The following is a 23,817-nucleotide window of genomic DNA, read 5'->3' as shown; positions in this document are numbered from 1 at the left end:
ATCGCATCATTTTTCATCCCACAAACAAAGCTGTCATGCAATGCTCGGTCTTGAACGTTTCTGAAATTACAGTGATTAGATAGCTTTTTTAATGCTACAATGTACTCACTGATATTTTCTTCGGTTAACTGATCTCGTATTACGAAACGATAACTTTCAGCAATTTCCAGGGGCTCAGGACTGTAGTACTGTTCTAACTGCTTAAGAGTTGTATCCTTTGGCTCGAGAGGCACAAGTACATTTTTCAGGGTTTCGTATACCTCAGGCCCTGCTTCAGTTAAGAAAGTAGCCCGCTGTCTTTCCAACACCACCCGGTTATGGTTTTCATCATTGGGGACTTCGATGATATTATTTGCAGTGAAAAACATTTCTAGCCGCTCCACATATGCTACGAAACTTTCACGGTCACATTGAAACTCCCCCAAATGCACTTTATTCCCATAGGCATGCCATTTGGACTCTGGCAATTCAGACAAATGTGCTTGTAACTTACCTTGGATTTGTAGCTGTTAATCAAAACAGAGAAGCTCTCAAAGTCTCTCTGTCGCTCCACCAACAAAAATTGCAACTTTTTTTTCACGATTTTCCCATCTTCAATCACTATTGTTATATCTTCAGTAACTCACAAACACACAAACACACAGTCTTAAAATGCAGAAAACTCCGGAACTCTAGTCAGGTGACCTGTTCCCACTTTATTATAAACAGCACTGGCTGCAGTGCCACAGTAATTCACAGGTGGAGCTATATGTATTGCACACTGCATTCTCATTCCAAAGTATGCCCACTCCAAAACATCTACTACTTATGAACGCAGATACTATATCTGGTACAGTATTTTTTTTGCAATACCTGTTTAATCTTAATTTCTAATAAATGAGGCATAATTTTGTCACTAATTATGGCACTGTACACTCGTTCATAAATGAGCTGAAAAGTCTCAGGTGCTCTTTTACCTTAACCCTTCTGCCCTGTTAAAAAGTAATGCCACAAAGTAAAATTATGAAATTGAAGAATTACCCATGAGAAAAACATTGCAAACATTTTCTAATCATTTAGCACTATAACAGTTCACTAAATTACCTTGTCTAAAACAGTATACACAGTGATCGATATTGGTAGATGTGGCATCTGTTTTTCTGCCGTAAATTGAGTGCAACGCCTGCGCAAATTGAGCCCAGGTTTCCCACTGCTACATTGTGTTTTCTGGGCAGTCCCAGGTTGACGCCTAAAACAGCCCCTTAAATATGTAAATTAGGGTCCCAACGCCTGCTGAAGGACCCCATCGAGAAATGAGTTGGTGAAGAGCGGGAAGGTGTCGGGCGTGCCCCGCCCCCTTGACCCCCAACGAAAGGCAAGTTTAAAAAAAGAATTCTCGTAAAAAAACGGTTCCTGTGCAGCCAGGAATTGGAGTGTTCCTCCAACCCGACAGGAGTCGCAATTGCCCCTCCCTGCCTCCAACACCCCCACTTCAGGGACTTACCCGAGGCCCGACATTGATGTCTTTGCTCGGGCAAACCGCCTGTCCAGGCGCGAGCAGCACCGGCAGCGAACTTTCATCGATCCTTGAGCCTCTCGGTTTGGGCGCACGCTGATTGCCCAGCGTCGAATCTGGGCCCCCAAAAACTGGTCCAAACCAATAACTACCCCGTAGAGTATCTTTTGCTGTGTTAAGTTGGAACAAAATAGTAAGTTAGAAAGGAGATGAGGAGTGATCAGAGAGAATGCTGTTGGTGAAAGACTGCAAAACACCACAGGTTTAATTTTATCATCATCATCATCATAGGCATTCCCTTGAAATCGAGGAAGAGTTGCTTCCACTTTAAAAGTGAATTCTTGGGTGACTGAACAGTCCAATACGGGAATTACAGTCTCTGTCACAGGTGGGACAGACAGTCATTGAAGGAAAGGGTGGGTGGGGAATCTGGTTTGCCACACGCTTCTTCCGCTGCCTGCGCTTGCTTTCTGCATGCTCTCGGCGACGAGATTCGAGGTGCGCAGCACCCTCCCGGATGCTCTTCCTCCACTTAGGGCGATCTTTGGTCAGGGACTCCCAGATGTCGGTGGGGATGTTGCATTTTTATCAAGGAGGCTTTGAGGGTGTCCTTGAAACGTTTCCTCTGCCCACCGTGTAGGAGTTCCGAATAGAGCGCTTGCTTTGGGAGTCTTGTGTCAGGCATGCAAACAATGTGGCCTGCCCAGCAGAGCTGGTCGAGTGTAGTCAGTGCTTCGATGCTGGGGATGTTGGCCTGATCGAGAACACTGATGTTGGGGATTTTCAGGATCTTACGGAGACATCGTTGGTGGTATTTCTCCAGCGATTTGAGGTGTCTACTGTATATGGTCTATGTCTTTGAGCCATACAGGAGGGCGAGTATCACTACAGCCCTGTAGACCATAAGCTTGGTGCCAGATTTGAGGCCTGATCTTCAAACACTCTCTTCCTCAGGCGGCCGAAGGCTGTGCTGGTGCACTGGAGGAGGTAGTGTACCTCGTCGTCGATGTCTGCCCTTGCTGATAGCACCCGGGCAGTTGGCCAGCAGAATGCACGGACGGACTATCTGGGAGATGCAGTGGGAGGCCCAGTCTGATTTAGCAGATGGTCCTCATTTAATTGCTGTCAATGAGTAACCACCTGAAACAGGCGACTAGAGGCAGAACATTGTGTTCAGGCCAACACAATATCGAGCCATCTCCAGACAATTCATTGGGTAAGTTGTTTAGGAGGGTACAGAGAGCAAGGAAAGTAGGGGACCCCTGTGGCAGAAGCAGCCCAAACTTTCTATGTGAAACTCAGGAGTATGTTAAACAAATTGATGCCACTTCAGCAAGTGATATATCATGATATTGAACTTTACTTGTGCAGTGCGTGTTGAATAAGGCCATCTGCTACCTCTGTGAAATGGCAGTGAACTACATTCGGTTTTCTACAGAAGTCACTTCCTGGTGCCTGGAAGGGCCCGGTGACACAAAAGATCTGTGTGATTGCTATCATCACTTTCATTGAAAGTAAATTCAGAATATGCTGCTTGACTGGAGATCTGGTCAGAGATTGAGGTACTGGTGAATTAAAACCTCCTCACAGACTAACATGCAGGTAGCTGGCATGTATGCAGTCTTGATGTCTTCCATATCTTTTAAACTCTTTTAAACTTCTGAGATGTCATTTCATAATGTTCCTGCTCCTCTTTCGAAGTGTCTAGCAAAGACAGACTTGCTGCACGAATGCAGTCCTGTATACCCCTGAAGAATACAGCAGAAGGATTATTTTTACCATCTCAATGTTAACAAGAACATAGGAAGCTTATAAAAAAAAATTCTGGCATGATGTTTGTTATTTGCCTATCGGCATCTTATCTGTGACAAAACTGCAGATCAGATAGCTGAGTTATTAATGGATTTTTAAGTCTGATTATGATTAGGGGCAGCATATATTTCACCATGCATTCCCTTTTTCCTCACGTGTCAGTATTCTGCCAATGTGATTGGGTTTCGGGGCACTGATTTCGACATCCTGAGGATGTAGAGAGGAAGAGCATATGGAATGACCTATTTTTTTAGCTTTGTTAAGAGATGAGTGTGTGGATTATAAGAAGGCATTTGATAAGGTTCTGCACAGGAGATGAACAAAAATGGAAGCACAGAAGGAAGAGCATATGGGATGGTTCACTTTTAGCTTTTTAAAGAGATGATTAACAGGAGATTATTAACAAAAATGAGAGCATAGGGAATTGGTGGGAACCCTGTCAGTAATTGGTTGGAAGGTAGCTACAGAGACTCGGGCTAAAAGGAGCACTCTCTGATTGGCAGGATGTGACAAGTGGTGTTCCCCAGGGATCTGTACTGGGGCCTCAGCTTTTCATCATATATATTCATGACTTGCAGGAAGGGATGGAGAGTTGTATATACACGTTTGAAGATGACACAAAGTTAGGAGGCACGGCAGGTTGTGTGGATGGGAGCGGGAAGTTAGAAAGGGACATAATCAGACTAAGTGAGTGAACTCCACCTACCACAGTTTTGTCCAATGTGGGAAGTGTAAGGTCATTAACATTGGTTCTGAGAGATTAGGAGCTGTGAAGCAGCAAATGGCTTTAGATGTGCAGGTACACATCAATTAAAGCTAGTCTACACAGGTAGAAAATGTAATCAGATAACGTTATCAAGGGATATGGAACAAAGGTGGGTAAATGGAGTTGAGGTACAGATCAACCACTTTCTAAATGAATGGCAGAACAGGCTTGAGGTGCAGAATAGCCTACTACTATTCCTGTGTTCAGGGTAAAATTTTGGTGGGCAGTACTTGCGCCTACCCCTTATGTTCACCCAAGCTCTGACACATTTTCCTGAGTTGGGGCTCATTGGAAGATGTACAGCGGGATCCTGTGAGATTCCCAGCATCAAGGGGGAGCCCCTTCCCCCTGCATGGGGAAAGCAGAACCCTGGGTTGCTGCAGCACCAGAGGTTCCATTGAAGGACCATAAATGGGCAGAAGTGCTTCAAGGATTGAAACCAAGACTCTCACTCAAAGACTCACCTGAGAGCAAGGCGTTCTGTAGATCTGTCTCTGGGACCATTTGGAGGGAGCAGAGGCTGTTACAAGGCCTTCTCCCTCCATTGAGGTATGTACCATTGCTTTTCGGGGCTTGCCACCACTTCATACATGGCAGCCCTGGGAAGTGACGGTGGAAAGCAGGAAGATCTGCTGGGACTCCAAATCCCACCATAACTTTTGTTGAATAAGGTAACTGTTGCACAGATTTGTAGGTTCGAAGATGCGGAAATACATAGATGTCTGATTAATATTCTTAACCAAATCAGTGATAAATTTGGTGTTTATAAAGGTGTTAGCCGTGGTTTCGTGGTTGCACTTTCACTTCTGAATCAGACAGTTGTGATTGTAAGTCCCACTCTAGGGATTTGAGCACCAAATCTCTGCTGACCTGGCAGCGCAGTATTGAGGGAGTGCAGCACTGTCGGAAGTGTTGTCTTTCAGATGAAACGTTAAGCTGAGGCCCCATTTGTCATCTCTGGTGGATGTAAAATATCCCATGGCACCTTTCAAAGAACAGCATGGGCGTTTTCCCTGGCCAATATTTATCCCTCAACTAATATCCTTAGACCAGATTATTTGGTAATTGTCTCATTGCTGGTTAAATGCGTTTAAGCGCTATTCTACCTGATATACCTACACTAACAAAATGATGCAGCCATTGCTAGATTGACGCATCTTGAGGCGTGAAATTGTTTTTTTTCCCTCGCCCTTCAGATTGTATTTTTGTGCTTCAAATTTCTGAACAATATGTATTTTATTCCTTACAAAATTGTAAAAGGATTATTAAAAGAATGAGTTTATGATTTTGCTAAAAGTAGCTATCAAATAAAATCTGACTGCTATGCTTACAATATTATTCACACACAAGGACTAGAAGAAATCTGACCTTTGGGGATTTCCATTGAGATAAATGTTGTCCAGGCCAGCATTTATCCCTCAACCCCCAAACAACATTGCTAAAACAGATTATCTGATCATTATCACATTGCTGTTTGTGGGTGCTTGCTGTGCACAAATTGGCTGGCACATTTCCTACATTACAACAGTGACTACACTTCAAAATGCACTTCATTGACTGTAAAATGTTTTGGGACATTCTGATGTCGTGAAAGGCGCTATATAAATGTGATTCTTTCTTTATATGAGACAACCCATGTAGTGCCCATGACTCATCAAGATGTCATAAGCCTGTCACCTTGATATCTCACACTAGCCTCAGCAAGACTAGGCTGAATTCCCTAAGGAAAGAAGTGACAGTGCAAGACAAAAGGAGGCATGATGAGAGAAAAGACATATACAAGAGCCAGAGAATGTGTGAATAGTTAATGCATGTTAGTTAAATTGGAGAGGTGGAGAATGAAAACCTGGCAAAGTGGAGCAGGCTCCAGTAGATCTGGAGTTAAGTGGAAGGAAAAGGCAAGCTCCAACCTTCTTGGGATGGAGATTCCCCATTGGTACACCACTGATAGGGTATTCTGCACCCCTGGTGCTGACTGACCTTTTCATTCCAGCAGATACCTGGGCCACTGCACCAGAATAATACATAACATTCCTGTTATTATAAGCAAGTGTATTGTCAAACTTACTGTGAATGTCCCAGATATATGTATAATAAATGACTACCCAACTAGGGGTAGAAATTGGTCAAACACATGGTCCACCCGCTTTTAGGCAGTCCCCGGCGGTGCATCATTTTTTACCGCCCAGTACCGCTGGGGCTGAGTGGGCGGGAATGTCATTGCATTTTTCTTGACGATAGAAAAGCCGAGCAGAGTGCAGTGGGCAGGGCTGGAGTGCAGCCGGTGGAGGCTTTTCAACCCTGGAATCTGCTGTGAAGTTCCAACCCCCGAGAGGCACCGACGAGAGGCCAGAGACTGCTGGCCTGAGAGCGCTATGGGGGGGGGGGGGGGGGAGAGATCACTGTGGGGCAGCCTGAAATCGCTGTGGCGGGTGTGAGAGAGACGGGGGTGCGAGAGACTAATAAAAATGTTATTATACTTCATTAATAAAGGACTAAATAAGGCTTTATTAGACCATTTACATTATTGCCTAACACTAGAAAATACGACAATCCATTTAAAAATACGTCAAACTGTGGAGAACTATAAAGATCAAACAAACCTGTCAGCTCCGCCCACCTTCTCCAGGACAGTATTTCCAGCAGTCTGCATGGGCGGGCGGTATGCATACCGCCTGGTGGTATGTCACTGATGAATTTTCCACCGGGTGGTATGTAGGTGCGTTTTGACCAAAATTACATTTTCGGGCCCTGAGTGTTTTAAGTACTGAAATTTCTAAATAACTACCCAAATGAGAATTTCAATACTTAAAATACTCATTTGGGTAGTCATTTAGAAATTTCAGTACTTAAAATAATCAGCAGTGTGTTTTACCATTGGAGCGAATGCAAATTCAAAATAATATACAAGTCCTACAATACTGAGGTCGGTATCAGCCTGTTGGTTAATATCTGGCATAATCTACTGGCTAACCATCAGAAAATAATATACCTGCCAGATTGCATTTTTACTGTTTTTTAATAAATATTTGTAGCAAATTATATTGGGTGGGAAGGGAACTGCAATTAGATATTTAAATTTAAAGAATATTTCTGTCACAAAGCAATCAAAATCTGTTGGTTTCCGAATAAATTTCTGGTTCTTTAAGCATAAAGTTTATTCTTAAACAAATATAATCTAACGAGGCACATTTTGTCTTTTGTGCTAATACTGCACATTCATTATTAAAGCAGAATCAGAATGAAACAGAAATGATTACTAACATTGACATAAAGCAGTCATAACTGAACAGTATGCAATTTAAAGAAAAGCTCATTCTACATAAAGCTAATGACATACTTTAAATGAAGATAGAATCCCTCTTGTTGACCTGTACAAATGTGATAACATCATGGTTTATAGGATTTACAACTTGGCGCAATCGGCAAATTCATTGTTCTAATGACTTGCAAGAAACTCCCAAATACAAAATAGTGTACAAGACGTGTGGTTTATAAGGTTAATGCATTTGAACAAACTTTGAAAGAAGCAGTTTTGTATTTGGTTTAGCTTGGAGCAATTCATTTTAATTTATATTTGTTTTTCTGTAGTTCACTTTACATTTCATTTGACATTTCATCTGATTGAGCCCCCATTAATTTATAGCAGAATGAATAGCAAGCTGGCTACAAAACAGGAAACAGAGAGTAGGAGTTAAGGGTAGTTACTCAGATTGGTGATCGCTGCTCGGACCACTGTTGTTCACCACTTACATAAACGATTTGGAATTGGGAATCAGAAGTACAATTTCAAAATTCGTGAATGACGTCAAATTGGCGGGGTTTAGTTAATACTGAGGAAGACTGCAACAAAAAGCAAGAAAACATCAATAAATTTGCAGAATGGGCATGTAATTGACAAATGCATTTCAACATAGATAACTGTGAGGTGGTGCATTTTGGTCGGAAAAATAAAGAGGTCACGTACTCCTTGGAAAATAGTGTAAATAGGGTAGAGGAACAAAAGCAGGTACACAGATCACTAAAAGTAGAGGGACAGGTTGCCACTCGTTACCGCAAGGAGTAGTTGACATGCAAGTACAGCAAGCAATTAGGAAGGCAAATGGTATATTATCCTTTATTGCAAGGGGGTTGGAGTGCAAGATTAAGGGGCCCTGAAATTCAGCTCCTTAGCGCCGGTAGATTTAGTCGTTTTTTGTAGGAGTACTGGGTTGCTGGAAGAGATTTCAAAAGTTGTTAAAAGTGTGCAGGGAGTGCTGCTCTACATCAGGAAGGTGTTGGCTGTTCCTGGAAGGCCTCTGAGTACACCACTTGTTTACAGTCTCCCTCACACTGCAGCATGACTGGGTGATGGAGCAGGCGCAGCAAAGACCAGCTGCTCACAGAGGGAGAAGGCCTTACCCACCTAGGGTCTTCAGGGAGCACTTCTAACTGCACCTAAGCCAGGAGCAGTGTGTTCACTGGCTCCCTTTCACCAAGGAGGTCATCACAGATCTCTGTCATCTCTTGGAACCAGACCTGCAGCCTCAGAACAGGGTGTCGATGACCCTGCCAGTGACTCTCAAGATGACCGTGGCCCTGAAATTTTTAAATAGTGCATCTTTCCAGGCTGGAACAGGTGACGTAGCAAACATTTTGCAGTTCACCTTCCATTACTACATCCAGGAGGTCACTGAAACTCTGTTTGCTAGGAGAAGGGACTTCATTGTCTTTGCTCTAAACAGATAGAAGTAGGAGGAGCGTGCACGTGGCTTTGTCAGGATATTGGGCTTCTTCATGGTGCAAGGTGCCATTGACTGCACACCTGTGTCTTTGCACGTGCCGCATCTCAATGGTGAGATGTTCCGGAACTGGAGTCCATTAATAAGGAAGTTATAGGACATTTAGAAAATCATACTGCAGTCAAGCAGAGTCAGCACAGTTCTATGAAAGGGAAATCATATTTAACCAAATTTATTGGAGTTCTTTGCGGATGTAATGAGCAGGATGGATAAAGGGGAACCAGTAGATGTGTATTTGGATTACCAGAAGGCATTCGATAAGATGCCATATAAAAGGTTACTGCACGAGATAAGAGCTCACAGGGTTGGGGGTAATATATTCGCATGGATAGAGGATTGGCTAACTAACAGAAAACAGAGAGTCAGGATAAATGGGTCAATTTCAGGTTGGCAAACTGTAACTAGTGGTGTGCCACAGCAATCTATCCTTGGCCCTTTCCTCTTCCTTATCTATACACTGCCTTTTGGTGACATTATCCAAAGCCACGACATCAGCTTCCACATGCATGCTGACACCCATCAATCTCTAACTCTCCACCACTTCTTCTGGACCATACGTTGCTTGTCCGATATCCATTGCTGGAAGAGCCAGAGTTTACCTCTTTTAAATATTGGTAAGGTCAAAGCCATTATCGTCAGCCACCACAACAAATTACCCTTGCCATTTCTTCCATCTCCCACCCACTGGCCACTGTCTCAGGATGAACCAGATATTCTCAACCTTGACATCCTATTTGACCCCGAGCTGAGTTTCCGACCCGACGTCCTCTCCATCCCAAAGACCGCCTACTTCCACCTCCGTAACATCTACTGCTACTGCCACAGTCCATCTGCTGACAAAATCCTCATGCATGCAGTTTTCACCTCCTAAAATTCTGCTGCCTGTATCTTATCCTGCACCAAGTCCCAGTCACCATCAATCCTGTGCTCATAAGAACATAAGAAATAGGAGCAGGAGTAGGCCATTTGGCCCCTCGAGCTTGTTCCGCTATTCAATAAGATTATGGCTGATCTGATCTTGGCCTCAACTCCACTTCCCTACCCGCTCCCCATAACCCTTGACCTCAACTCCATTTCCCTGCCCGCTCCCCATGAGCCTTTACACCCATTATCGTTCAAACATTTGTCTACCTCCATCTTAAATGTATTCAATGACCCAGCCTCCACAGCTCTCGGGTGGAGAATTCCATAGATTTACAACCCGCGGAGAGGAGGGAAGAGAGAGAGAGGGAGGGAGGGAGAATGCTCAACGCGGCAGGCTGGGGTGGGTGCTGGGGGTGGTGGGTGCTAACGCGCCATCTGAAGGGAGGGAGGGAGAAGGCTGAACTCGGCAGGCTGGAGGGGGTGATGAGGAGGGAGAGAGAAGTCACATGACTGAAGGAGGGAGGGGAGAGAACAAAAGACCTTTGGGTGTCTTACCTTGTTTGGAGAGGGAGAAGAGCTGTGCTGCCATTTTTCACCTTTCACCTTTAAAAGTTTAACTTTTACTTTAACGATGGGTGCAGCAAAATCAATGCCACGGATTTTGCAATGGTTATGCATCACGGTGCTACGTAGGAGAGAATTGATTAGAGCTCATCGCATCAGGAACATCAGAGCCTGTAGGCTGCTGGGCAGGAGGTCTTACCCGCCTCGGCAATTTCGAGTCAGGCGTTCATACCTGGACCTGAGTGAGGCAAATTGTGTCAGAAGACTGCGGAAAGATCTGTGAGTTGGTGAGACCAGATTTACAGCCGAGAAGCAGCAGGGGGACTGCCTTGTCTGTTTCAAGCTACAACTGGAGATGCGCCATCTCTCAACATGCAATACTATCTTCATTCACCAGGTCATGGCTGCACTGTATGCGCGAAGGGTAAACCTCTCATTGTGTTGTGCCACGCTGCAGGTAAACAACACCCGAAGAACGGCCAGAATCGTGAGTTAATTTTTCTGCGCTCTTTTTCTACCAGAAACTCGACGCACCACATGGAGTTGCGCCATTTTTGCAGGGAGGAGAAACTTGAGCCCTAGATTCTGTTGCTCAGGGTTGCTTGATCTCCAGGATGCTACAGGTGGTGGTTCTGGTTAACCCTTTACTTGCCTCCCAAACCGTGTTACTCATACACCCTGGTGTTAAATATTGTCGGTCTGACTTCAGAAGCTCACAGGAGTCATTTGAAGATTAAAAACAAGCCTATATTTTTCAAGGGAATCTTTATTTTTCATTCCATCATCCTCTACACATTGTTTGACACTGTCCAGCTGGAATTCAGGGTGAGAAGGGTGGACTCTGCAAGGGAACAGACTCTCTGGCTCCCAGGACAAATTAATCAAAGTGAGTGTTATTCATGAGTGCAACGCCAGATCCAATTAGTAAACGGAACCATCTTGTCAGCTTCTGATTGGTGACCTGGCTGTTGAGATGGAATGCCCATCAGATTAGGATATACCAGCAGTGTGGCATTTCATAGGTAATGATCACTTTATCATGTTTGTCCTGGTCATTTAAGCCTCCCTTCCCATCCTCCTCATCTACTTGGTTAGTTGCCAGCAGTGTGTGCAGAATGCCCGAATGAAGATCAGCTCCTTTGTAAGCTGTTCTCTTGTAAGCTCATTCTTCAAGTGATGGCATTTTCAAGCCACCTTGTCTCTTGTGTCTTGTGGGGAGGGGAGTGAATGGATTCTCCTCATTTTGGGTGTCAACAAGCTGAGTTCTGGAGTGTGCTTAACACAGCACGGGAGCCAGGGATGGAGGGGAAACACATTTCCCCAGGCAACTTGTGCTGATGCATCGCAATAATTAGGTCCACATTCCCTACCAACTCCCCCCCCACCCCCTCCAATTTGGCCTGTTAATGTTTTGGAGCTGATATTTCATTCAATCATTGCTGGCTCTGTAACTCAATTCCAGTTCACTGAGCATGGCACGGCAAATTAAAGCGTATCACAGTTGCACTTTCAATAAAAGATTGGGGGCAGTTTTCTTGCAAGCTGGAACAACACAAAAGTGGGAACTCCGAACAACCCGCCGATCGGTTTCAAATCATCGTCGAATGTTATCTGCTGGTACAGAGCTTCGCAGTTGTGTGGGACAGGCTAGATAGAGCAGTGGATCTTTTCCTGTCCGTCATTTATGTTTCAATTCACATTATTTCAACGACTTAAATGTGAGAAGTTTAACATCTAGAAATAAAGGTGCAATGAAAATTAACAAACTTACTGTGTGTTTCTTGATTTGTGCACAGATCATAACAAGGAACAAAGGAGGAGAGATGAGTTCACTGACGGGGGGGTTGCAGACTGGGGATTGTCCTTGGGCTCAGCTACTGACTGGGCGAACTCTCTGAGCCACACACCATGCTGTAGCTAGTAGCAGGCTTTAGGAGGAAATAATATAAGTGTAAGAAAACGCATTTTATTTTTCGAGTTTATTAAGTTATAGCACAATATTATCTAAGTTTTGAACAGAGAAAAAATTCACAATATAGCTCAAACCAAGTTCCGAATTTTTTTAAAGCATTTTGATTATTTCAGGTTCAGCTTTGTTTATTAGTAGATTTTCCTTGTAGTTCATGCTTGATTCATTGGATTGATGCATGGTTTATTCTTTGGCTTTGTACATGTCCTGCCTGTTAAGATCTGATTTTTTGTCGTATATCTGAGTTATCTGAGTCAGAAAACACGGAACTGAAATGTGAGCCAACGAAAAATATATGATGCGGAGTTGACTCCTTGGGCGCAACTCAGAAGTTAGACCCAAAAATGCACCTAATGTCATGCCCATGTTGGTGATGTCCAGTTACGCCTAAGATCTCGTTAGAATATGCCCATTTTCTGCGCTGGTTTCCGACGCTACACAAATTTCTCCAACTCTGTCTCAAATTGCTATTTATAACAAAGCTGTCATCTATCTGTAAACATAATAAAAAATATTGGGGAGAAGCTTAAACTATATTACCAGTTAAGATGTGAGAAAGGAACGAATTGGATTGATATAGTGCCTTTTACAACCTCAATGTCCCAAAATGCTTTACATTATAGCCAATGAAGTACTTTTGAAATGTAGTCACTGTTATAATGTAGGAAACACGGCAGCCAATTTGTGCACAACAAGCTCCCACAAACAGCATTGTGATAATGAGCAGATAATCTGCTTTTGTTATGTTGATTGAGGGATAAATATTGGCCAGCGCACCGGGGATAACTTCCCGCTCTTCTTCGAAATAGTGAAGAAATATGATTCTCAGACCAAGCAAACTGTTCAAAGAATAAATTAAAATAACTATTCAGTGGCAAATGGCAATTACGATGAGCAAATAATCTCCAATAAATATATCAAGTTAGTCCTGGTAAATCTGGCAGAGGTAGAATGCCATCACTCACAGGAAACGGAAGTGCATTAAGCAGTGAAAAAGGAGGGGTACAGGCACAAGAGTTAAGAAAAGGAAGCAACAACACCAGAACAAAGAGGAACAGCAAAGTGACAAAGATGAATAAATGTAACAATCAGAGGCCAGGATCAAATCAGCCATGATCTTATTGAATGGTGGAGCAGGCTCGAGGGGCCAAATGGTCTACTCCTGCTCCTATTTCTACTGTAAAACAAAAAGTGGAGCAGCACAAATATAAGGTGGAGAAATACAAGCAGGCAATGGAACCAAAGGAGAAGCAGCATCAGGATTCCCTTGCGTTGGCAAACATGTGCACAGTCTGAGCCAGTTGGAAGAATCACTGGGAAGTAAGGCACTTTTGCGAAAAGCATCTATTATATAACGAAGTTGGTTTGGCGAATGCTTGTAGAAAATTCAGGGTAAGCATTTGCAGTATCTGTTACTCCTGTAGATGGCATTGTAATAGGCTATTTCACTGTTAAAGGTCTCGTACTGTATGATACGCAATATCTGCTATCTTGTACAGTGAAACACAGCGCTGGGTCAGAAAGGATGGTCCGTCTCACCGTTCGTATGCGCTTTCCTTGATTCGGGAGGCTGATGAGGACACTGTATGCAGGTCTGCGCGAGGCAGCAGCAGGTTTTGTGACAGAAATGACTTTTGTCGAATGGGGAGTTCTTTACCTAGCATTCATAGCAACAGAGAAACCGCTCTATCCCTGGGACTGAGCCGTGCAAGCATTCAATCGCAGAGATAGAGCGGTTTATCTGCCACTATGGATGCTGGGTAAGGATCTCCCCATTCTACACAAGTCAATTATTTCACAAAACCCTCGGCCACCTCGCACTGACCTGTATGTTCTGTGTTTTAAATTGTAAAAGAACTTGGTGCATTGAAGGCTGTTTGCAGTTTGTAATTTGCGAGATCCTGCGGTTTCAGAGTGACTCATAGATTTTACCATGTAAGTAATTTGGGTCTGTCAATAAGTGTCCGTTTTTTGCAGAGGTCCATTTTTTGGGAGTGTCAGCTTATATAGGTTTCACTGTAGTTAACAGACAATATCCTGTCATTACATAATCTGATTACCAAGTTCCCACCAAGATCTCAAAATGATTTCTGATTTTTTTTCATCTGCCTTTTTCAGCAACTGATATTTCTAATGTCTAAAATATTTAAAGAAAAATTAAAAATTACACATTTCAATATAATATGATTGAATTTATCCACTAAGTTGTCCTTTGTGTCATTCGATGCTTCATTAAACCATTTACAAGCACTTTCTACTGAGTAGCTTTACTTCAAATAATTTTGAAAATCAAGAGGACAAATTTTGAAAGCTTAATTGAGATAAAATTTATATTAAAAATGTATATTGTGTGTGAAAGAAAAATGACAGTATTCTGAATGCACTATTATTACAACTTTTGTTTTATGTTCTATAAGTGCATTAAACTGACGGGGGGTGGGGGTGAGTTGGGGGCAGAACAGAGAGGATGAGAGAGAGGGGAAGGGGAGAGTAGAGAGAAATACACTTTGTTAATGTTAGTTCATTATTTTCTTTTAAGTTGAATTTTGAAGCCAACTAATTATTCACCTTTGTTTGCTGACAGTTCAATAGATAATTATTAATTCCTTATGACTCTGATGCAGAAATCCTTATGAGAAAGAGAGAGAAATAGATAATGAGAAAGGAAGGAAGAAAATGTCTTCTCTCATTCAAAATGTTTTTAAAGTTGAATTTTGAAAGCAAACCAAGACATTTTGAAAGAAACAGATAGAAAGGGAAGGGTGGATGGAGAGAGGGAAAGGAGAAAGGAAACAGATGAGAGGGATTCTGACCTCCTTCCACCTGCTCTTGGAGGTAGTGAGTGGGATTCAGAACAAGAGGATGAAGGGTTAAGTCCAAGTGCAAACAAAATAAAAGCAAAATGTTATTTGCCAGTTTTGAGGGCAGTTGCAGGAATTGAGTGTATGAGTGTGAGTAGAAGGAGGTCTAGTGAAGCGTTCCATCGTAATTGGAGGAGAGGCTTATGCAGCGAGGAGGGAAAGATTAGTAGAGCTGTGGGGGAAGTGTGATTATGCAGGGCTGTCTTCAGAGTAAAAAAGGTGTGAAGAGGAATCTTACCTTGCAGTCCTGGTAAGGCCAATAGCCTTTTTGTGACACTGCAGCCAGATCCTGAGAGTAAAGCTGCTGGCTCTGACCTGCTCAGCTACCTCTCCATGTATGCTTACTTATTTGTCATGGCACCTGTTTGCTCTTGGAGGGAAATAGAAACTCCTTCCTGGCCCTGATTTCTTCAATAAGCTCCTCCACCACAGTATCAGTAAATCGTGGTGACCTGGCTGTGGACATTGCACTTGTTGCTCCACAAATGCACTTACCTCACACCACTAATGAAAACAACACCACCCCTTTAAGAGGTGCAAGCTGGCTTTAAGCAGTGGCAGGCCCACCGGATTTCCCGCCCTATCGATCTGACTATAAGCAGCGCAATTGGCACCAACTGCTCGCCACATATTAAAATGAGGCCTGATCGCAAAAATTGACAGGCTCACTCCCCATTCTATCTGCATCTAAAACAAAAAATCGACCACATTGTTTTTTAGATGAGACCTTAAGCAAAGGTATTATCTGCTTGTTCAGGTGTAAGTCCATTGAAAAAAGAGCAGGAAGCTGTCCTATTACCCTGGCCAACATTCCTCCACCAACCAACACCACCAAGGGCAATTTCCCTGATCACTCATCTATTTGCTGTTTGTGGGACTTTGCTGCATGTTGCCCTCATACAACACTTAATTGGTTGTAAAGCACTAAGGGACAACCTGAGAACATGAAGGGCACTACATAAAGTGAGGTTTTTCTTTCATTAAATCAACCGTGCCCGCTGTCATCAGTCTTATGGACATCCTGCCTATCTTTATAACATATTCTGATATTCACCAGAGACCTTTTAATTCACTGCTAAACGTTTAACGGTGAGATCTTACACATTTTTACATGAAAATTTGCAGAATAGATAAAATAGAGAAAGCTTCTTGGTTTTTGCATTTCCAGGTGTTCTACAAGTAATAGCCCAGAAATTTGTCGTGGGCGGTGGTCCAACACGGGCAGTATCTGATCGGCCATGGAGCTATTGAGCGCTGCGTACAACGTGCGGCCAATCCCATACCGCCCGTGTTGTGCCATCGCCCGAGGCAAAATTCTGGGCCATTATATTCAAAATAAGAAACAAAATGAGTGAAGTTCAGTTCTGTTGTATTAACAACGAGCATTTTATTAGAAAAAAAGGTATTTTTGTTATGTATATAATAGGCAACATGTGGTCCATTCCAATTGTGTTCATTTATCCCTGCATCAAATGGGAACGATGGCTCCATTCTGCAAAGGGACTTTCAGAATGGATAAGTAATGAATTCTTTGGTGATGCAAAGGTTCAGCTGCCTGAGTTACATGTTCTTGATGCACAGTTAAAGATGCATAACTCCGGAGTATTACCCGCGCCCTTCTCAAAATAAACGCATCTGGATTTTTCTTGCAAGTCAAATTTCATTTCATTACTGAGCTAGTTATGTTAATGTTGTTGTATTTATTTACAATTAGGTCTGTCAATCAGCTGCGTGGATGTGACTTAAACACCACAGCTTCCAGATTGAGAATTAAATAAAGAAAAGTATGCCTTCAATCAGCTTTAAATGAACAGATCTCAAATGTTGACAGCTTGGAGTATTTAAATAGGGGATTACTTCTGGGGCTAGATTCAAAAATACAGCTGAACTTGTTTGTTTGACCATAATTAAATATTCTAATCATTTTCAAATTTATTTATTCTATTACATTTTGTTCCCCCTTGCTCTTCATCTCTCAAAAATCATGATTCTTGTTGAGTAACAGTTCAACTCACGTGGCCCCCTGTTAGTCATATGGTCTTCTCCATGCCCACGAGTGGGCAGTAAGTGTCAGGAATCCATTCCATCATTGGTACCACACTAGAGTCTGATCATGGAATTACATGTACAGCACAGAAGCGGGCCATTCGGCCCAACTGGTCCGTGCCTGCATTTACGCTCCTCACAAGCCTCCTCCCACCCCTCTTCATCTATCCCTATCAGCATAATTCCTTTCCTTCTAATGTGTTTATCATGCTTGCCATCATGTTCTCATTCCAACATTAATTCATGCATACAGTCCTCAATTTTTTTAGTGGACAATCAGGAGTGAGGACCCTGCTTTTTTTTAAATTTCCTTTACTGCAGCTGAAGATTCAAAGGGGTAGATTTTCACCCTTACCCTCTGGAGGTTAAGCACCACCTGAACACAGCACAGAGGAAATTCTGGTGGGGAGATCATATGGCAGTAGCTTGAAATTAATGGAAGGAAAGTCCACTGAGTTCTGTAAGGGGCAGTCAATCCTCCCTGCCAGGTTTTTCACTCTACGCTACAATAGGCAGTAAGGATGAAAATGCACTCCAAGGACTCTGAAGACACCAGTATGCACTGTTGATATCAAGAGTTGACTTGTAGGGGTTGAAATTAGCTTAAGGACTTTTTCGGGCCGACATTGAGCTAATCACATGGGCGGGACAAGACTGGTAAATTGGTTGGGCACCCTCTTTATAATTGAATACACGGCTGCCAACATTAGTCCCATTATTCATTGGCAGCTCGCCTAATCGGTACCTTCAATTTATGGCATTCCTGCAGTTAGTTAAAGGCAGTCTGCACCTCTTAAAGGTGTTGAAGAGCTCCTCACAGAATCACAATGTGGATTCCATCCACTAAGGGGTACAACGGACATGATCTTCACTGCGCGACAACTACAAGAGAAATGCAGGAAACAGCACCAATCCTTGTACATGGCCTTCTTTGACCTCACAAAGGCCTTTGACACTGTCAACTGTGAGGGACTATGGAATGTCCTCCTCTGTTTTGGCTGCCCCCCAAAAGTTTGTCACCATCCTCCGCCTGCTCCATGATGACATGCAAGCCGTGATCCTGACCAAAGGATCCACCACAGACCCAATCCATGTCCGTATTGGGGTCAAGCAAGGCTGGGTCATCACACCAACGCTTTTCTCGATCTTCCTTGCTGCAATGCTCCATCTCACTCTCAACAAGCTCCCCACTGGAGTGGAACTAAACTGTAGAACCAATGAGAACCTGTTCAACCTTCGTCACCTCCAAGCTAGATCCAAGGTCGCCCCATCCTCTGTCATTGAACTACAGTACACGGACGACGCTTGCGTCTGTGCACATTCAGAGGCAGACCTCCAAGCCATCGTCAACACCTTCACCGAGGCGTACAAAAGCATGGGCCTTACACTAAACATCCGTAAGACAAAGGTCCTCCACCAACCTGACCCTGCCACACAGCACTGCAGCCCGGTCATCAAAATCCATGGACCATTTTCCGTATGTCGGGAGCCTACTATCAGCAAGGGCAGACATCGATGACGAGGTCCAACACTACCTCTAGTGTGCCAGCGCAGCCTTCAGTCACCTGAGGAGGAGAGTGTTTGAAGACCAGGACCTCAAATTTGGCACCAAACTTATGGTTTACAGTGATACCCGCCCTCCTATATGGCTCAGAGACGTGGACTAGATATAGCAGGCACCTCAAAGCACTGGAGAAATACTATCAGCACTGCCTCCGCAAGATCCTGCAAATCCACTGGGAGGATCGACGCCCCAACGTCTGTGTTCTCGCTCAGGCCAACATCCCCAGCATCGAAGCACTGACCACACTTGACCAGCTCTGTTGGGCAGACCACATCATCCTTTTGCCTGTCACGAGACTCCCAAAGCAAGCGCTCTATTCTGAACTCCTACACGGTAAACGAGCCCCAGGTGGGCAAAGGAAACGTTTCAAGGACACCCTCAAAGTCTCCTTGATAAAGTGAAACATCCCCACCGGCACCTGGGAATCCCTGGCCCAAGACCGCCCAAAGTGGAGGAAGAGCATCCAGGAGGGCGCTGAGCACCTCGCGCCTCGTCACCGAGAGCATGCAGAAATCAAGCGCAGACAACGGAAGGAGCGTGCGGCAAACCAGACTCCCCACCCACCCTTCCCTTCAACCAATGTCTGCCCCACCTGTTACAGAGATTGTAATTCCCGTATTGGACTGTACAGTCACCTGAGAACTCACTTCTAGAGTGGAAGCAAGTCTTCCTCGATTTCGAGGGACTGCCTATGAACACTGCAGTGGGACCCACAATGAATAAGCCTCTGGTGACAGCTCTGTCAGCTTTATTTGGAATACAAACGGCTGTCTTTGTGGCTCTGGGATCTAGCAGCCCCTCAGCCTTTTGATCCATGAATGAGAGCATGGACAGAGGTTTCCAGAGCATCACAACACTCACTCACTCTATTCTCACATGCAGCAGAGGCAGTGTAGAGACACAGCCCCATGACAGTGGCTTTGGCTCCAGGGGAGAAGCTCATGCTGTCCTTCCTCAGGATGCCAGCACACCTACTCCCCTGCCAGCTTCTGACCCAGTGCCTTCATTGATCCCACACCGATGCTGCCCCAGCCAATACCAGGACAAAGCACTCTGCAGCCGGGCCCACCACAGCAATCTGGTGCCCTCTGGATGACCAATAGCCTCCCACCTCCCATGCTCCTGCCACATGGCAAACACTTTGTAGGAGCACTAGAATAGGTCAACGGACATCACGGCCAGATGCAAAGTGACTGCGCTGGGTGATATAATTTCAAGATGGAGAGGAAAATTGTAAAATGTACGATATGAAGTGAACAGTTTTTAAAAATTTCATTTGCTGTTGGTTTTCATATTCATAGTTATGTCAGAGGAAGACAAATTTACGTGCCTTGGCTCCATATCCCTTAATACCCTTGACTAACAAAAATCTATCATAGAATCATAGACATTTATGACACAGGAGGCCACCATTCAACCCATCGTGTCTGTGCAGTTTTGAAATTTTTAGTTACCCTAGCATCAACAGCTTTTTGGGGGATGAGAGTTCCAGATTTCTACTACATTCCGCCTGTCGGAAGACATTCAAAAGGAGGATGGACTGAGTGGGTCAAATGGTGTGCTGTGGGAGGGGAGGAGGGGGGTGGGTTGCCTAGAAGAATCTCTCCTCAATTATTTGGTGCCTTACAGATTGCAATTTAAACACCAAACACATTAAATAGTAAAATAGTAACTAACATACTAACCTAGCTATTAAACTTAACTCCTTGAGTAACTAGAAAATATCTAAAAGTTGTAATTGCTGTGCTAAACTAGATATTTTTACGTGGGGTTATTTTTATTTTCTCCTCACCCACAGAAACTATCTGGCCTGAGACCACTCTCCAAAAGCAACAGACAAACTTCCTGATTTTAACCAGGTGGATTGAGAAGTATTTCCCAGATTAGTACCAGCATCAAGCAAATTTTAAATAATTGTTAAACCAATGAAACATAATTTGTACCAATCCCGCAACATGTTCATATTTGAAACAGGTGGTTTGACCCCTCTCCGAGGCAATTGGCTAAAATAAAATGAGTAATTACTGCAACTATTGTGATGAAAATAAAACCAAAGCATCTTTTTTGTGAGTGAAGTTGTTTTTTTATTCCATACATATCATGACAGAATTAGAGAAACCAATAACATTCCTTGGGCTAGAAATTCAGTTTTTGGCTATCGTTTTTTCCCCCATTATTTTACAGAAAAAATACCACTAAAAACGTCGCCATTTTTTAAGGGGGTAAAATTGACAAAAACATGTGCCCAATGGTAAAAATCGGTGTTGCATGAAGATTCGCAGTGGAAACTGCAGTCCTCGTCAACTTTAGCCCGAGGCCTATCACCGCCAAAAATACAGGCCCTGGGCGGGGAAAAAACACACACAAAAAAAATAATTCACTATATATTTAACTAATGAATCACTGAAAAAGAATTTAGAAATAAAAACTTCAGCTTACCTTTTTTGTAGGTCATCATACCTACCGCTGTTTCTGGGGCTTCAATGCAGGCTTTTCTTGGGCAGTTTTTGTTCACCCTGAGTACAAGTTCACCAAACGGCCAATTTTAAGCATTGCACGGGGTTGATCCGCTTTTTGGCGATATTTCAAAACTGCCATTTGTTAACTTTGGCCAATTTAGGTAAGTACCCTTTACCGGCAAAAAAGGCAAAACATCGCCGAGAAAACGTGCGCAAGGCTGGCCAATTTCGCCCCCAAGTCTTATTTTTAAAAAATGGCTTCATTTTTGTCGCAATGTTATTGATAAATAACTCAAACTTTGCTCTCAAGGGTTGTGATCAACCCCTTGTCATTACTTTGTAATGTTGCATATTATTACTTTATATATTTAGCATACTGCGGACTGCTGTACTTAACAATATAAAGAATTTTAGTAATTTCTTAGCTGGGGAACAGTAGTGCGATATATTCTTACAACATCACGAACAAACACACTCTACAAGATGGCTCCAACAGAAACTGTCATCATGTGACTTACATGACCCTTTTATTGTATTTACATCAGTACTTGCATTATCACAGTAGACCACTAGGGGAGCTCCATTACAAGTTGCGCTGTATATTAATGTCTGATGAAAGAAGTTTCATTCCAATGCACAACAGACTTCAAGTATGTGCTGTGTAATTATGAAAGAAGTGATATATGATATGAATAGACAAGGAATGAACCACACAAAGAAAAAATGAAACTCGAGGTCCATAGTATCTGTCCCATATACATTTAGATACTGCATTACTATCAGTTTTATCTCTGTCACCTGTTATATTACTTTTACAGCATAACTCAGGTGGCATCTTAAAAAAGTAAATGAACATGGATCAGGAAAAAGCCACCCAACCCACCAACTCCACTGATGTGAAGTAGGAGGCGTCAGAGTTCCATACATGCATATTCAAAAGTATCCACAAAGCACTGTGCCAGTGGGATTCTTAATGACTGAAAATACCCGAGCAGAACATCAGATCTTTTCAATGATTAAAGTGTGAATGATGACATAAGGGCCAACTTCGAAAGTTATGATTTCTGAAAGGTGAGGACTTCACCCTGTTACTAGGAGGGGAGACTGAGGGTGCATTTCGACTACAACTTAAAGCGATTTCACTTTGTACCAACACTACAGTTAAACTGTAAATGTGGCCCGAATGTGGTGTCAGAGCCTGAGGTAACACTGGGATGAAGCAGAGTGAGACTCCCTGGAGGATGGAATTCTCTGCTTCACTTCAGGGAGTTTAAGTTTTCACATTCACTTCGCACTCCAACTCTCTTCTTAAGCTGTCCCCAGGAGTCGAGGATGACTTGCTTCCACACTAAAATGAGTTCTAAAGTGACTGTGGGACAATGTGGGATCTACATTCTCTGTCATAGGTGGGGCCGACGGTGGTTGGAGGGATGGGTGGATGGGATGCTTGATTTGTCGTACGCTCCTTCCCCTTTTTGTGCTTGGCTTCCGCGTGCTGCCGGCAGAGACTCGACGTGTTCGTCGCCATCTCAGATGCTTCTCGTCCACTTTGAGCGGTCTTGGGCCAGGGATTCCCAAGAGTCGGTGGGGATGTTGTATTTTTTCAGGGAGGCTTTGAGGGTGTCCTTGAAGGGTTTTCTCTGCACTCCTGGGGCTCACCTGCTGTGACATAGCTCAAAATAGAGTACTTGTTTCAGGAGTCTACCATCGGGCATGCAGACAATGTGGCCCGTCCATCAGAGCTGGTCGAGCGTGGTCAATGCTTTGATGCTTGGGATGTTGGCCTGAGAACACTGACATTGGTATGCCTATCCTGCCAATGGATTTGCAGGATCTTGCGGAGGCAGCGTTGGTGGTACTTCTCCAGTGCTTTGAGGTGCCTGCTTATACATAGTCCATGTCTCTGAAGCATACATGAAGAACTCCAAATCTGGCACTAATGTGAAACGGTTCCACCTGCAAAAAAGAAAGAGAAAAACGCCTTTCACGATCTCAGAACATCCCAAAACACTTTACAGTCAATGAAGTACTTTTGAAGTGTAGTCACTGTTGTAATGTAAGAAGGCAGCAGCCAATTTGTACACAGCAAGCTCCCATAAATAGCAATGTGATAATGACCAGATAATCTGTTTGAGAGAGTTAAGGTCTCATCTAAATTATGGCACCTCCGACAGTGCAGCACTCCCTCAGCACTGCACTGGAGTGTTAGCCTGGATATTTGTGCTCAAGTCCCTGGAGTGGGACCATGAACCCACAGCCTTCTGACTCAGAGGCGGGAGTGCTACCCACTGAGGCACGGCTGAATGCAAATGCATCATAAGACACAATCAATAGCTAAAGAAAATCAGTCACTTGGAACCAGTGACAACAGGGCAGCAAACTGGGATTAGCAAATGTGGTGGGCACAGCTTGCTACTTTTAACGATGTTTATGCTTTGCCCTGAAGTCATGTATGGAACTGATTCTAATCATGTGGTTATCACATGTTGCTTAAAGTTGGTGACTTAAAATCTGACACAGCAACAAAAGGGGGCTCCTTTGTTCGTTTTGTTTGATGACATTGCGGCAATCCAATTCCACCTTATGGGTTTGACAAGAAAAACATGCAGATGAGGTGGCACTTGTACAGTTGTTTT

General features: G+C 43.5%; 1 long non-coding RNA gene across 1 annotated transcript; it reads left to right on the top strand.

Moving 5' to 3' along the window:
* The first annotated feature begins 1,175 nt into the window (after positions 1-1,175).
* On the top strand, positions 1,176-20,785 carry LOC139259516 (uncharacterized). Its single transcript, XR_011592586.1, has 2 exons — positions 1,176-1,354; positions 20,521-20,785. It is a non-coding gene; the product is annotated as an uncharacterized lncRNA (long non-coding RNA).
* The last annotated feature ends 3,032 nt before the right edge of the window (positions 20,786-23,817 follow it).

The sequence above is a fragment of the Pristiophorus japonicus genome, chromosome 3, assembly GCF_044704955.1.
Source record: "Pristiophorus japonicus isolate sPriJap1 chromosome 3, sPriJap1.hap1, whole genome shotgun sequence".
NCBI lineage: Eukaryota > Metazoa > Chordata > Chondrichthyes > Pristiophoridae > Pristiophorus > Pristiophorus japonicus.
This window is presented reverse-complemented; position numbering and strand designations above follow the sequence as displayed.